This window comes from Vanessa cardui, chromosome 12, assembly GCF_905220365.1.
Source record: "Vanessa cardui chromosome 12, ilVanCard2.1, whole genome shotgun sequence".
NCBI lineage: Eukaryota > Metazoa > Arthropoda > Insecta > Lepidoptera > Nymphalidae > Vanessa > Vanessa cardui.
In genome coordinates, this window is record NC_061134.1 from 6,888,602 (window position 1) to 6,904,053 (window position 15,452).

The window sequence follows — 15,452 nt, forward strand, 5'->3', positions numbered from 1 at the left end:
ATATTCCAAACGTAAGTTAGCTAAGCTTTGTTGATTACCGCAATGGACCGTGGTGGGTATACCAGTCACTCGACAACGCTCGCTTTATTAAAGACATTTGCGAAGCAGGCGCGGATCAAACGACTTAATAAAATTTAAATTATAAAATTTTGTTGATACTAAGTTTTTTGTGTTAGTGTTGATTGTGATAGTGCAAACGGATAATTGTTTTTATTAAGTAAGTTAAAAGTTTTAAGTCTTCATTTTTTTTAATACTTTTTTATTTTGATAAATTTGAACTTTTTGTTAAGTTATTATACTTAAATGTTGTAGTTATGTGTGTGTTACATTAAATATATTAAAACTTGAAAGTTTTACTTATATACAATTATTCCCTACAATTAATTTTAATTTATTGTGTATTGTTTTTTACAGTGTTGCCATAAAAAGTGTGCGGTTAAAAACAATTGAAATTTATTGGATAAAAAATATATATATTTTTAATTATAACTTTGAAGCAATACACTTGTAAAAAGTACCTTCTCAGTTCTATTTATTACACAATTTATTATTATGTTTACATGTCGATGATTCTCGAATGGTGAAGGCATCAACAATTTGAAAGTAAGATGGGGCCAACTCAACCTTGGCGCATTGTTCAAATCAATATATTTACATTCACACAAAACAAAATATCACCATTTTCGGCCTTAATACAATTCAATTGGGAAAATATAATAAAATAATATTCATTAATTAAATAAGGTCCTTACTTTAAAGATGTCGATCACTAATTGTCACATTGTCAATCTAAAACAAACAATTACGTCATCGGTACTTAATTTTATATCTTAAACTGATGCAATAAGGCTCAAATTACTGCAAAACCACTGCAGTTGCTCAGGTGGACGGTTGCAAATTCAAGAAGCATTCAAAATTATTGTTATGTACAGGTGTCTGCAAAGCAATTAATAATGTTAACGCCGTTTTTATGTAGTTTTTTTTATTTTATTATTTAATATCTTGTAAATAAGTGTTATCATTATCATTACATAGTATAAAACAAAGTCGCTTACCGACGTCTGTCCCTATGTATGCTTAGATCTTTAAAATTACGCAATGAATTTTGATGTGGGTATTTTTGATAGATATAATGATTCGAGAGGAGGGTTTTTGTATAGAATCATTGAATATAGTTAAGAAACACTGATCATTTTAAAAGTTTCTAATCCGATAAGTTATATCAAAATAATGTATCTGTAGCAGTTAACGTTGTCTAATGACGTAAAGCTATGAATTTTTAATATATTCACAGTCTCAAGTATAATTAAAATCAGTATTGCACCCGTGCGATGTCGGGACGAGTCGCTAGTAGTCCTATAAGTTGTTTTTTCAATATATATAAAAAAAATGTACGAAAAAACAAATAAACATTTCGTGACTCCTTCTCAGGTCGGGGTATTTTCTTTTCCAAATCGGTGATAAATCGGCGATAAACCGGTCAAAACCAAAACCAAAATACAAATAAACTTTATTCAAGTAGGCTTTTACAAGCACTTTTGAATCGTCATTTAACAATTAAGTGAAGCTTCCACCGCTTCGGAAAGTACATAGATTCTACCGAGAATAACCGGCAAGAAACTCAGTAGTTACTCTTTACAATTACATAAATATATGTATATAATGTATCCTACCTAGAAGTCAACAGGTATTAACTCTACGCTTTTTAAAATAAAGTTGTTTACTTTGACTATTAATAGGTAAGTTGAATACAATATTGCACCAAGGAATGTAACTTTAAGTTTACCTAGATACATATTAATAACAGGTAGGCCATTCCGAACGCACTACAATTACACATCGGCACTTGACAAATATTTATGTAATTATTATCTTAGATATTCTCTTAGAAGTCCTTTTTAGTTTTTATTTTAATGATCCAATCATTAAATGAAATACCAAATTAAATATGAAACTCTTTCTCAGTAGAAAAACCAAAATAAATATTTTTTTATCCATCCACGCAACTGTTATCTTTTATTATTTACAGTACTATAAACGAGTAAATATACATGCAAATTAAATAAAGGTACTGTACAGCTCATGACTGCGTGGAATGGTGGCAAGAATGCAGTATTGCCTCGTGGAATCGCAATTCCGATATTTAATTCAAAATGAACCTTTTGCCACCAGAGTATGGAATAAGACCAGTTTTTATTAGTTTTTTTTACCAAGTAAAAATATTCCATAAATTCAAATCATTAATAAAAAATAATATTTATCTATACAAGATTATATCGATGAAAAAAGCGTCTAGTTACTTGTTGACATCCAGGCAAGATAAATTATATACATATATAACTGTACTTAACTGTATAATTTTGTATTTTAAATGTTGAAAAAGAGTAACTTGACGATTCGTCTCAGTAGAATCTACATTACGAAACGGCGGTACAAAAAGAATATGAGCACGCGAAACATTATAGCGAACTCAATAAGTTATTTTTCATAATCGGAGCACAGAAATATAATATGCAAATCTATTCATTATTGGAAACGTTTTGAAAAACATAAATATCATTTTTATATTAATTTTATGTAAAATCAATTTTATGTAAAATTAAACATTATTAATTTTTACTAAATGTTATGACAGATTTATTTTTCTTGTGTAATATCTGGAGTTTTTAGAAGTCTAGACTTTTAAACTACACTATATAATACCTACTCGTTTTTCTTAACTAGATCTGATCATTAATCGAAGTACTTCAACGATTTGTGTTTGAAAGAAATAAATAAAACTTTGAATTATGTTATTTCAGAAAAATGAGGGTCAGAATAATCTTCCTGATTCTTGCCACAGCCTCAGTGCACTGTATTCCACCACCCCACCCTGCAGTGGTGGCCGTGAGACAAGCAGAGTCTCTCTTACCGCCTCACCTGAAGAGTCCAGCGCTCCGAAATCCACACTTATTAGAAACTTTAGAGCTAACAAGTCTTCTTCACCATGGCGAGAAACCGGTATGTTTTTAGTCAGTCAGTCAGTTTATACGTTGAGTCTAAGCGTCCGACAATCAGACGATTAAATTTTTTTTTTCTTTAATCATCCGATCTAACATATAGATACTTAAATTATTAAATTTTAAATTAATTAACATTTTGTCACGAGGAAAGAATTAGCGTAAGAAATTGGGCTTTTACAAAATGTTGATTTAAATGTTCTTTATGATACAGAAAAAAACCAAGATATACCATAAAATTTACAATAACCATAGAGTAAATTTTAAGATTGAACAGTTTCAACAAAGATAATATATTCTATGGTTACCACAATAACTGAAAAAAATAGAATTGATTATAATCAACAATTTGGTGACATCACCAAAGTAAAAATGCTATTTAATTTCTGGATATATTTAAAAAAACTTAAGCAGTTAATTTATAACAAATAATTGGAAATCCAGTAATTTAATAGGTAATTCTAAGTCCCTAGGTTCAAATATATTATTTCTCAAGCCCAAGTAACACGTAAGAAGAAAATAACTTGATAACTTTTTGTTAATTTAAATTATCGTTAATTTCATCTTAAGGTATACGAACGAGAAGCAGATGACGTCCCTCGCAGTGAGATCTACAACATTCTAACACATGCGGGATTTATCGGTCGCAAGAGTCGGTTCCACCAACAAGCGCACAAACGCCCAAATCAAGCGGAAATATATCTCGGAAGCCACGACTCACCTTTTACATACAATACTGATTTGTTACAATACTTATAATATAATTTCATATAACTTCTTTATTGTAAATAAATATGTAGATAACATTTAGTAATGTACGTTATATTTTAATTAGAATATGTGTCAAAAAATAAGCTTTAGACCATTATGACGTTAAATATAAATGTAAAAATTATGATAGGTTAATAAAATGTTATACTTATTTTATTTATTTTTTTCACTTTTTTTACAATACTCATTATTATTATTTTAACCCCATTAACAATAAAATATAATCATTAAATTAGAATGTATAACTCGATTTAACCTTCAGCATGAAATATTAATTGCTGCAATTCATAACGATATTACTCCATGCCATAATTATCACATAAAATATTAACTTTAGTTGCACAACATACGAGGTTATAAATTGAAAACAAAAATTATACACGATTCAGTTAGACAAACCGATTCAGATCCATATACCTATAATCCAGCTAACCAACCAGTATACCTATAATAAATAATATAATAATTAAAGTAATAATTGAAAAAAAAATAACACGACAATGCTCCTCTGGATTACGGATTCAAAAAGGAATAAGGATTAGCAAACTAATGTGAAATAAAGAAACTCATATAAACTCTAGAAAGATAACTCTTTCTTTTAACAGCATTCAAAATAATCTACTTAAATGGCAGTAACAATGTCTTGTAAATCACATATTAAAAATTACTGTTCGACGTGTTCATTCGCAGGAGTTCGATTTATTGCTGATGATACAAAGCATTGGACGGAGAGGTATAAGAAATAATACATAATTTTACTATAAACTTTGCTATACACCTGCAATCCACATCTATTATTTTTTAAATTTAATTCTCTTAAATTAATTGATCATACTACCATACATACTACTCATTATATTCACAGAAAAGTATGAAACTAGATATTTATTAAACTGATTGATATTAATTAAATTCCAACGTTATTTTTCGAATATTCTATAGAACTTACTTAACGTATATTTTTTGTAAGAAAAAAGTGTTGTTCATGTATTGTTGTTTATTTTATAATTTTCTATTGGACAAGATGGCTATGGATAGCTCTTGTAGTACTTTCGTGGTACGGTTCAGCGCTTCTTATAATCGCAGCTTGGAATGCATTTGTTACGAATCCTATAAGCTTCGGTGTTGAAACAACTTACACGGACTGGGACACGAGATTGCCGACCGTTGCTATTTGTGAATTATCCAATGATGACAAAATCTACAATGTTTCAGATACGTAAGTAATATCTAAACATGGAACTAAAATCAATCATAATGGTAAGTCCACACGACTAGGACTTGGCACAGACTTTTACGTACAGACATGTACAGACTTACAAGTCTGAGTAAAAAAGTCTATCGAATGAATGACGGACGGCCTAAAAATTTATAATTCAAATAAATAATAAAATGTATCTATCATGGTACGAATCCTTTCAGTGGCATAATAACAGAAAATTTTTGCTTTGGGTATTTCTTTACTTTCTTACTAAAAACTACCTACCTGTACCTACCATTAGATTACGAACCTAACAATGATTATTAATATTATTGATTTTATATAATCAATGATTATTGCATTAACAACCATACCACCATTACTGTTTCAGAATATGGACACCAAAACATCTCTTGGACCTCGAAGATGTTCTTAAGGACGTTGCTTATTTCCGTGGTGTTGCATACAGCCTTCTCGAAGTATGTTTTATGAAAAAAAATTACGATCCACGATGCCCGTTTTCCAATTATAGCTATTATGCTCAATTGATACGAAGTTCATGTCCCGAAATTTTGAAGAATTGTTCTTACAACGATAACGAGTTCGATTGCTGTGAATATTTTCAACCGATTGAAACTGATATTGGCGTTTGTTACATTATAAACTCTATACAGACAAAGTAAGTTATTTTAGTACTGAGCAACTTAAATTACTTTTTTAATTTGATTATTTCTATGCAGAAAAATATTAACAGATCAGGCTGTTCGTAAAGTCCAGCAAAAGAATGCATAAAAATTACAAATATGTTTACACACAATCATTTATGTACAACGCGTTGATGTTCCTTTCTAAATATTATTGTAAGATATGGTCTGAAACTGTGAATGAATCCTTCAAGACTTTTCAAGAATCTTTGATAAAGATAATTGCATTTATACATGAATTAAAATTGAATTTCTGTTTGTAATGTTGAAATAACAGCTTTTGACTAAATGTATACACGATATATATACCATATATAATATATAGGTACGATATATATACCATATATCTTCCACATATATATTATAGAGGTCCCTTAATTATATTTGATGTAAAAAAAATAATCATAAATCAGGTATGTTTATCAAGTTTCTATAAAAAAGCTAAAGACAATTACTAAACCTAAAGAAATATTCCAGAAATCCTAAACCATATCCAATGATAAATAATATAAAACAAAAAAGAGGTGTGCTCAAATTTCAAGTGATGTTGTCCTCGATGGTAAGATAAATTAATTAATATACCGAAAATTAGCGCATTTGTTTACAAATAAAGTGATCATTTTCTGTTCCTAGATGTATACTTTGGGAGAAGACGAGGTTCCGAGTATAACGACATTGTTTTCGTCTACTTTAAAAATAATACTTGGAAAAATATATCGGTAAAAGCAATTTTTTGTCAATTTTATATAATCGGTATAAAGAGGGTTTATATAACGTGTAAAAATCTAAAACGCCAATTTGGCAGACTCTAATTAGACTATCCAATGTGAATTTCCTAATAGAGGAAATCAAAATAGGTTTAAGAAATTTGAACTACCCAATAGTATAAAGAATGCCTTAAAAACTGGTACATGCAAAATTGATACAGAAAAAACCCAACGGCATATAAAAACCTCCTATCATATAAAAACTATTTCCAGACGGCAAGTAACAGTAAGGAATATTGAAAACGATCCGTTAGTGGTGGAAACTACACCTCAACAGCGGGCATGTCGCTTTCACGACGAAAACGATGGTGGTCTCTACCCCCACTACTCGTATAGTGCTTGTAACGTCCTTTGTCGCAAGCGGGCACAGATGGACCTCTGCCAGTGCAACGACCATTTTATGCTGGGCACAAGTAATATCACTAAGAACATACTCAATTATGAAATAATATTAATCGGATTAACATGCTCATTAGTTTCTTGCCGTATATTCACGATGTCTTTGTTCAGAACCAAGGAGTAACTTACATCTAATATAATCCTGTAAAATATCTATTCAATTGACTGATTGAAATATTAAATGCATACGTAATTTAAATAGTATACCTAAAAAAATTTCACCATTACTAATTGCATTTTCAACGCTACAATGATATTACCAATTTTCTTTAAATTTAAATTTAAACTTAGATTGAAACAGTAACCAGTCTTTTTGGAATAATAATCAAACACAACTCTTTCACATCGCTAGAAAATCTGTATACATTTCACCTATTGATTTTTTTCGATTGTTTATAATTCTATAGCGGAATCTGAACGATGTAACATTTCCGGTATGTGGTGTCTCCACACACATTCGAGTCACTTAACCACACTCAAGCCTGCCTGGGCGAAGCGTCCCGGCCTGAGCTGTGATTGCATGCCGTCTTGCGATGAAACTGAAATTACTATAATAAAAGACGTTATAACGTCGTAAGTTCTATCAAATTTATTTCAATAATGTTTTGTATTTTGTTTGAATTCTATGATGCAAAATACCACCCTGCTTCCCCTAATTCGAGATGAATATATTTATTCACCTCACCTCCTTTTATTAATAGTTAATTCTTTGAAAACAATATCCATCATATACCTATGTTGTTATTAAAATCAAATCATGCAATATAATTTGAACAAAGTACTAGACATTGTCATCTATATAAATAAGCAATGTTACAGGCTAAGACCAAAAAAAAAGACGACATACGTTGAAATAATGCTTGCCTATTTGCCAACTGAGAGATTTAAGAGAAGTGTGGTGAGAAGTCAATTGGATTTAGTTGGTAAGTATAATATTCATTTCAAGAATTCATTCTTACTAATATAAACCTTTACTTAACTCTTTTCAATTTGTCAGATTGATTGACTGATAAATAATATATATTTTGTTTGGTAATTTTAAGCTTACTTAAAGTAAATAGCTGTAAATACCATCTACATAAATTAGTGACCAATTTCATTTTATTTTATTTTATGTTGCTTTATTATTTGTCTCTATATTATTGTTTTTATATATAAGCTTAGACAGCAGGAACAATTTGTTATTATTTTAAAACTCATTTATCGATACACTATTCTGATGCGGTAATCCGTTAAATAATATCAAACATCACATTCAAATTCTGACTTTTTAATAGTGCGCTGTGCGTTTATTACCAACTTCCTCAATAAAATCCTCTATATTGAAAATCAATTATTTGATACGGGATTTTTACCATGTATTTTATTTTTATTTGATGTAGCTCGATATTAAAACTAAATAAAAAAAACGGTAAATATCCCTTATTAAATGACTCTAATAATAAAAATAACCATGTTCATTTTAAAATAATAATTTTAATTACCACTTAAAATCATATTAATTAAAAATGAATGTGAATCCTTAACTATAAAAACTATAAAATTATATTCATTAACATTGAGACAGATGTACATTTAAATTTCAAAATTAATAATCTAGGCGATAAGTAGATATACAAAAAGCATTAAGAAAATGCAAATTGTTGTTGACGTTATTTCGCTGTGCAAATATAATACATATAATTTTTTAATTTCAGTGTCTGTGGGCGGCACGGCGGGCTTGTTTGTCGGCGCCAGTTTGCTTAGCTTTGTTGAATTAATATTCTTTTTCACAATTCGTTTTATCAGCGACCTTTGTATGAAGAAACGAAAACAAACAATACTTACCTATCAAAATTAATACAATCGACAAAATACAAACAAAAAAAAATAAAGTTTTCGATTGCAACAACCAAAATCAAGTTTATCGATTTGCAAAAATATTGTTGATAATTCACATAAAAATAAATGGAACATCAGATTATACAAAGCGCATGGAACAAGTGGAAGAAATATGTAGATGAGTGTACAATAATAATCAAGCCATCTATGAGATCATTCCGTATCATTTACAACATAGGAAAAGGGAACGACCCATTTAGTAGACTGCGTAAATCTCATAATGAAGTCGTCACGAGTAACGACCCCACTTGCTTACAATCATAGAGCAAATTGCAACGATGAAAAACCTGACTGATTTTGCTCATGTTAGCCATACCCAGACTGACAAATTGTGCTGAATATCCTGGTGCACAAGTTGTAGATGTACACTCTCTGTTCAAATAACTCTCATAATAATTGAACGGCACTCAATCGTGACCGGATAGACTTCAGTTAAAGAAAAACCAACGGTTTTGTCTCAAAAGCAAAAACAGACAACCTACATAAATTTTACTTGCTACTAAAAAAATCTTAAGAGAAAAAAATGAGTACCTTAGCATTTTCCAAAGTTTTGGAATCCAGAACCATGAATATTCATCTAATAAGCTAGCTATTAGATCATAGAGTCAGTTATCGTGACAAATTAAAACATGCATATCCAGTAAATACTGGCCACAATCATCACAGGAAGGCGATGGTTACTGTTGACGCAAGATACGAATCGATGCCCTGCGTTTTAACTTGATATAATATAACTATATTTAAGTAGATTTTTTAGGATATAATTGCCATATTATCGAATTTACGCACAGATTATCGTCAACTTTGTCCTCATCCGAGTATTTTTTTCTGGCGAAGAGAATCGATGCCCTACTTTTTATTGGTGGCTGAAAAGGTTTTCGAATTTACGCACTGAAATTAATCGAAGTATTTATCCGCATTAAAGTAGATTTGTACGGTATCATCGCATTAACACAAACATACACATATAAACGAACGATAATAATTTTAATCATTACCAACTTGCTACAGTTCTGACTTCACAAGTTTAGAATAATATATATCATATTGAAAAAACAAGGTTTTTGGCCAGTAACCTTAGTAGCCATATACAGAAGAATCGAGCATTTTTTATCGGAATTAGTTCAATGGTTTAGGAATGGAAAAGGAAAAACCAAACATTATTTTTTACTTATTAAAATATTTTAATTAAGGATTCATCATCAGGTGTTGACATTAATTAAGTATTATATGTTCTTCCCTGGATTTCAAGCTAACTTGATACCAAATTTCATCAAAGTCGATTCAGTTTTTTTTTTTTATTGTATAGATTGGCGGACGAGCATATGGGCCACCTGATGGTAAGTGGTCGCCATCACCCATAGACAATGACGCTGTAAGAAATATTAACTATTCCTTACATCGTCAATGTGCCACCAACCTTGGGAACTAAGATGTTATGTCCCTTGTGCCTGTAGTTACACTGGCTCACTCACCCTTCAAACCGGAACACAACAATACTGAGTACTTTTATTTGGCGGTGGAATAACTGATGAGTGGGTGGTACCTACCCAAACGTGCTTGCACAAAGCCCTACCACCAAGTAAAGTGGTTGTTTTGCCGCGAAAGAACATACAGACAAGCTTACTTTTGCATTTATAATATAAGTATAGATAAAGTGGTCATCTTAAAATGTCAATGACTAACAAGTGATCGTTGTATTCATATCTACTACACATTTATAACACCATACTGTTATTATATAAAATACTTTATCTATAAATACACACGCACTACATTCTTAATTATTCTTGTTTGTTTCCATTTAACAGCGGTCATCATAACACTTAATTAAGAATCGTCGGGAACAAATTAATTAATAATTTCCTGTTTTGACTTACATCATTTTTATTGTTAAATAAATTGTTACCAATGTTATATACTAAAGTAGCAACTTTAACTTCGCATAAACACAATAAATGTATTATCTCCGACTTTTTATTTATTTTATTCTTGCCAAACGAATTCATTATTTAAGTATAGTGTTATATTAATTTTGTTTTTTTTTTTTTTTTTATTTATAATAATTATTCTTTTTACTTTTTACTTCTTCATCTTTAAAATCGTTTCCGAAATCCAGTGAACTCAAGTTTAAATTATGTAATTATATTTTTGCCGTCAATACTCAACAAATATAATAAATTAAGAGGTCCTTGGATTACGGTACATCACAACAAACTTCATACTTATTTAAATCTTATATGAGTTTATAGGTCAATAAAATAGTCATAAATAAGTCTCTAATAGTCTTTATTGTTGAACCTTAAAAGAAATACAATATCAATATTATTTAATAACATTCGATAAGTACAATTTGAGTACATTACTTTATATTTTTATTTAACTAGGCATCTTATATCAATAAGTAACTTGTGATATGTTATCAAAATATAATTAACACATTTTGAAAAAGTAATATTAGCAATCAAAAATTCATGATATTTTCCTCTTCATGTACATGTAAAGGATGTATTTTAGTGTTAAGGATTGAACCTGCGTCATTCACATGGTTAAGCTGTTATAACAACATTGAAACTGAAATCTTACCAAATAATTAAATTTAAATTAAATTGTACTAGAATAACATTTTGTACTTAAGTAATATTTATTTTGAGTAATATTTAAAAATATTTTAGTAACGTTAAAAAACATATAGCCAAAATAAAATATACCTACCTCTGTATGCTTACAGAGGTATACAGGTGCTATCTCTATATATTCCCCTGGGTATAATACATACTTATCAGTGCAGAAGTATGGTTGTTTCGAACGCTCGATATACCCTCAAATATTTCACAATTCCCTCAAGGATACTATGTTCGAAAAATCGTTTTCCAATGTCTACAATAAACATGTAATTTTAAATAAGAAGAAACATAATAAGCGAGAATTACAATCACTTAAATACTCATTAATATTTGATAATGAATACAAAATACCTACTTTTAGATATTAAACGATTAATTTACAAAGAAGCAATTTAATTCAATACCAGATATGTACATTGATACAAAATATGTTAAAAAAACCATAATCTAATTAAACCGAACTCTAAAATTACACTAATTAAAATTTTAAGCTTAATTAACATTACTTATTATTTCATGTAGAGTCGCAAAACTTATCATTCTTCTGCTATTTTACTTTATTTTAATTAATATTTAAAAATATTTTTTCAAAACATTATTATTATTATTGTCATTTGATCGAATACAACAGCATGTTATTTGTTATAAAAAACTAATTTCATGCTGTAAGTTAAGGTAAATCATGTTAAAACTTGATATACGTGAGACCCGAATATCAGTGTCTTCGTAAATACCACCACCGACTGCAAGGGCTGTGAAGCTGGAACCGTCGGTATCTCATACAATGCCATTGCGGTATCTGTTTCATACGCCGTAAAGCTTCCATCTGTCCAAAAATAAAATACTTAGGACAACTGGTCATAATAACACCTTTCAAATTTTATTTAAGAATTTTTTCGCTTTTGGAATATGCGATTAATATATTTTTTTTAAATAATTACTATTATTAATAAGTATTATTTGTGAAACAAATCTTAACTTATTTAGGCGGTAATTGGTACACACACATTTATTTAATTTTGTATTAAAATATAATTGTAATATTATCATAGAAATTAAATATAATAATTGAAACTAACTAAAGCTGAAATCGTGATATTTATTTTTACATACTAGGGCCGAGTTTAAGACGTGCAAAAAATATAAATGCGTAATAAAAGACAATTTAAAACATGCACAAAACTATCCATGATCCAAATTTTTTAAATGTTTTTTTTTTATTGAAACTTAATTCCTTTTTCCAAATCACAAACACTATTAACACTCACATAATCTATTTGACCATTTCTTAAAGCGTACACTTCGACGGTGACGAAAATGCACAAAATAATTGCTATCAAAAAACAGTGAACAGGCTTCATAATTTACTGCACTTTAAAAACAACTTGTTTTCTTTAAAGTCCTTTACACGTTTGTTTAGCGCGAAGTTTTTATGAGTAGTGCATGGATGCTGTAGTATTCCCGCCGTTTATAAGGGAACGCGCCCACACACTTTCTTCCCGACAAGATATCGCGAACATCGAGAGATTCTAGGAGCTATTGGAATAAACATAACAATTATGAAAAATAAGTTACGTATGTGAGAGATTTAATTTTTAGAAACAATTAACTACTGCTATTATGATATATGCTTTTGCTCTAAAGTTGGACGGGCAAACGAGGCCAATTATGGTGGTGACTGGAAGTGGTCACAATCATTGGTATTCTAAAAAATATAATGCACTCCTTGATCTTTTGGTATTAACTATTAAGATAATAATAATTATAAAAAAAATGTTAATTATAAAGTCATTGAACGTGGTGATAACTTCTGTGAGTGAATTTTTGATAACTTGGTACAATTTTATTCAAATTCAGTGAGTGAATTGCTGAGTTCGCTGGGTTATAAAATACTGAGGAAGTTTTGTTCCTTGTGTCGGCAGTTACACTGGCACACCTTTCAAACTGAAACTCATCAATACTACGCAATACTGATTGGTGATAGAATGTCTATATTATGCATTTACATTTAAGAGCACGTCAAAGGGATATAGGGGATATCCTATGTGGGAAGGATCTTTGTGGATGCTCTTATAATATTAAATACACAATGATGTTAATGTGCAGTTATGAAATAAATAAAATTTTAACAAAAAGAAAAACCGACTTCAAACAAAACACTATTTTAAACAAATGAATATGCACGAAAAAGTAATAAAAATAATTGCGTATTCAACATATTTTTTAGTCTTCCTAAGTTAAATGAAATGAAAAATATTAGACTACTTAAAAGTCGATTAACGATTATATCATGTAGTTATAGTTATTGGTATATTTGGAGCCGGTGTCAGCCACGGTGCCCTTGCCCCAACAATCAAAAGAAAGAAGCGATACGAGCCCCTTGATTGATCCAGTATATTATTGTGTAAAAGGTAATTTGTAAAAAACATATTTGTTAAAGTATTCTCGTATTGTTTTTTGATAGATATACTGTAGGGTTTTATTGGCTGACACCGACTCCAAATATAACAATAATTATAACTACATGATATAATCGTTAATCGACTTTTAAGTAGTCTAATATTTTTCATTTCATTTAACTTAGGAAGACTCTAAAAAATATGTTGAATACGCAATTATTTTTATTACTTTTTCGTGCATATTCATTTGTTTAAAATAGTGTTTTGTTTGAAGTCGGTTTTTCTTTTTGTTAAAATTTTATTTATTTTTTGATTTTAAGTGAAGCTGATGTTGACTAACTAATTTTTTTTAATATGGATAGATTAAGCGTTCCGTTTGTATGAGTCAGAAACTACTTCGAGGACAATTTCAAAGGAAACTTGCGAATAAAGCAAAAATAGACTTTCGAAAATGCGGATTTAATACGTCACGCGGCGTAAGCTACAATGATCCCTCGAAAGAGCTGTAATCGAACTCAGCAAAAAACTTTGAAAAAGACCAACTATATTTCGTACATCATATGACATCACATCACATACACAAAATTTGATTAAAGATAGTAAGAAATTCTGCCCCATATCGCACCCTAACTGCGAGCCGTATAGGAGTTCCATCACTACATAGTATAAAACAAAGTCGCTTTCTCTGTCCCTATATCTTTAAATCTACGCAACGGATTTTGATGCGGTTTTTTTTAAAAGATAGTGTGATTAAAGGGGAAGGTTTGTGTATATAATACATGAACAATATAGTAAAGAAACACTGATAATTTTAGAAGTTTGCGATGTGATGTCGTATATAAACAAATTCTGTAGTATATTTAGTATCAGTATTGCACCCGTGCGAAGCCGGGGTGGGTAGCTAGTTGATTATAATATTCGACTATGATAATTACATAAACATAACCACATTACGGAAGGTGACTCAAATATCCAAATAACCTATAAATAAAAGATTCGACCGAGTATCGCTAACGTGCTCCTCAGAATTGTTCCGTTCCCTTCCGTTCCGTTACTTTGTCATGGATCCTGTGCTCAGAACCTTACCAAACTTTCACCAAATTACCCTTGAAGTATATATTTTATAATAAAAAAAGAATTATCAAAATTGGTTAACGTGATTTTCAGTTATTCACCTATTAGTCGCGCACATACATAATGCAAATTTAAGACTTATGTCGTTTTCACATGGATACCATCATCGGAAAAAAAAATAAAAAAAATGGGACCCCACGGGAAGCACTACCTTTCAAACAAAAAAAAAATTATCAAAATCGGTCCACCCAGTAAAAAGTTATGAGGTAACAAACATAAAAAAAAAAAAAAAAAAAAATACAGACGAATTGATAACCTCCTCCTTTTGGAAGTCGGTTGAAAAAATGTATTCAAATACTGTCTAAAAAGTTATTCATTTAACTCTACTTTGAAGTTTCAATTTAAATATACATAAGTTTTTAATTACAATACAACTTTATTTATGTACTATAATACAAAATTTTATATTTAAGTAGGTACCCCTTTTTTATGTATACATGTATGTCTATTTCTTATAAATAAATAATATTGGTGTAAGCTTGTGAATGGTTAAGATTGACATTTGTCTGTCATTCACCTTCACACACTCATGGAGTGGTCATTCGACTGGTCAGAACTGGTGAGAGATCA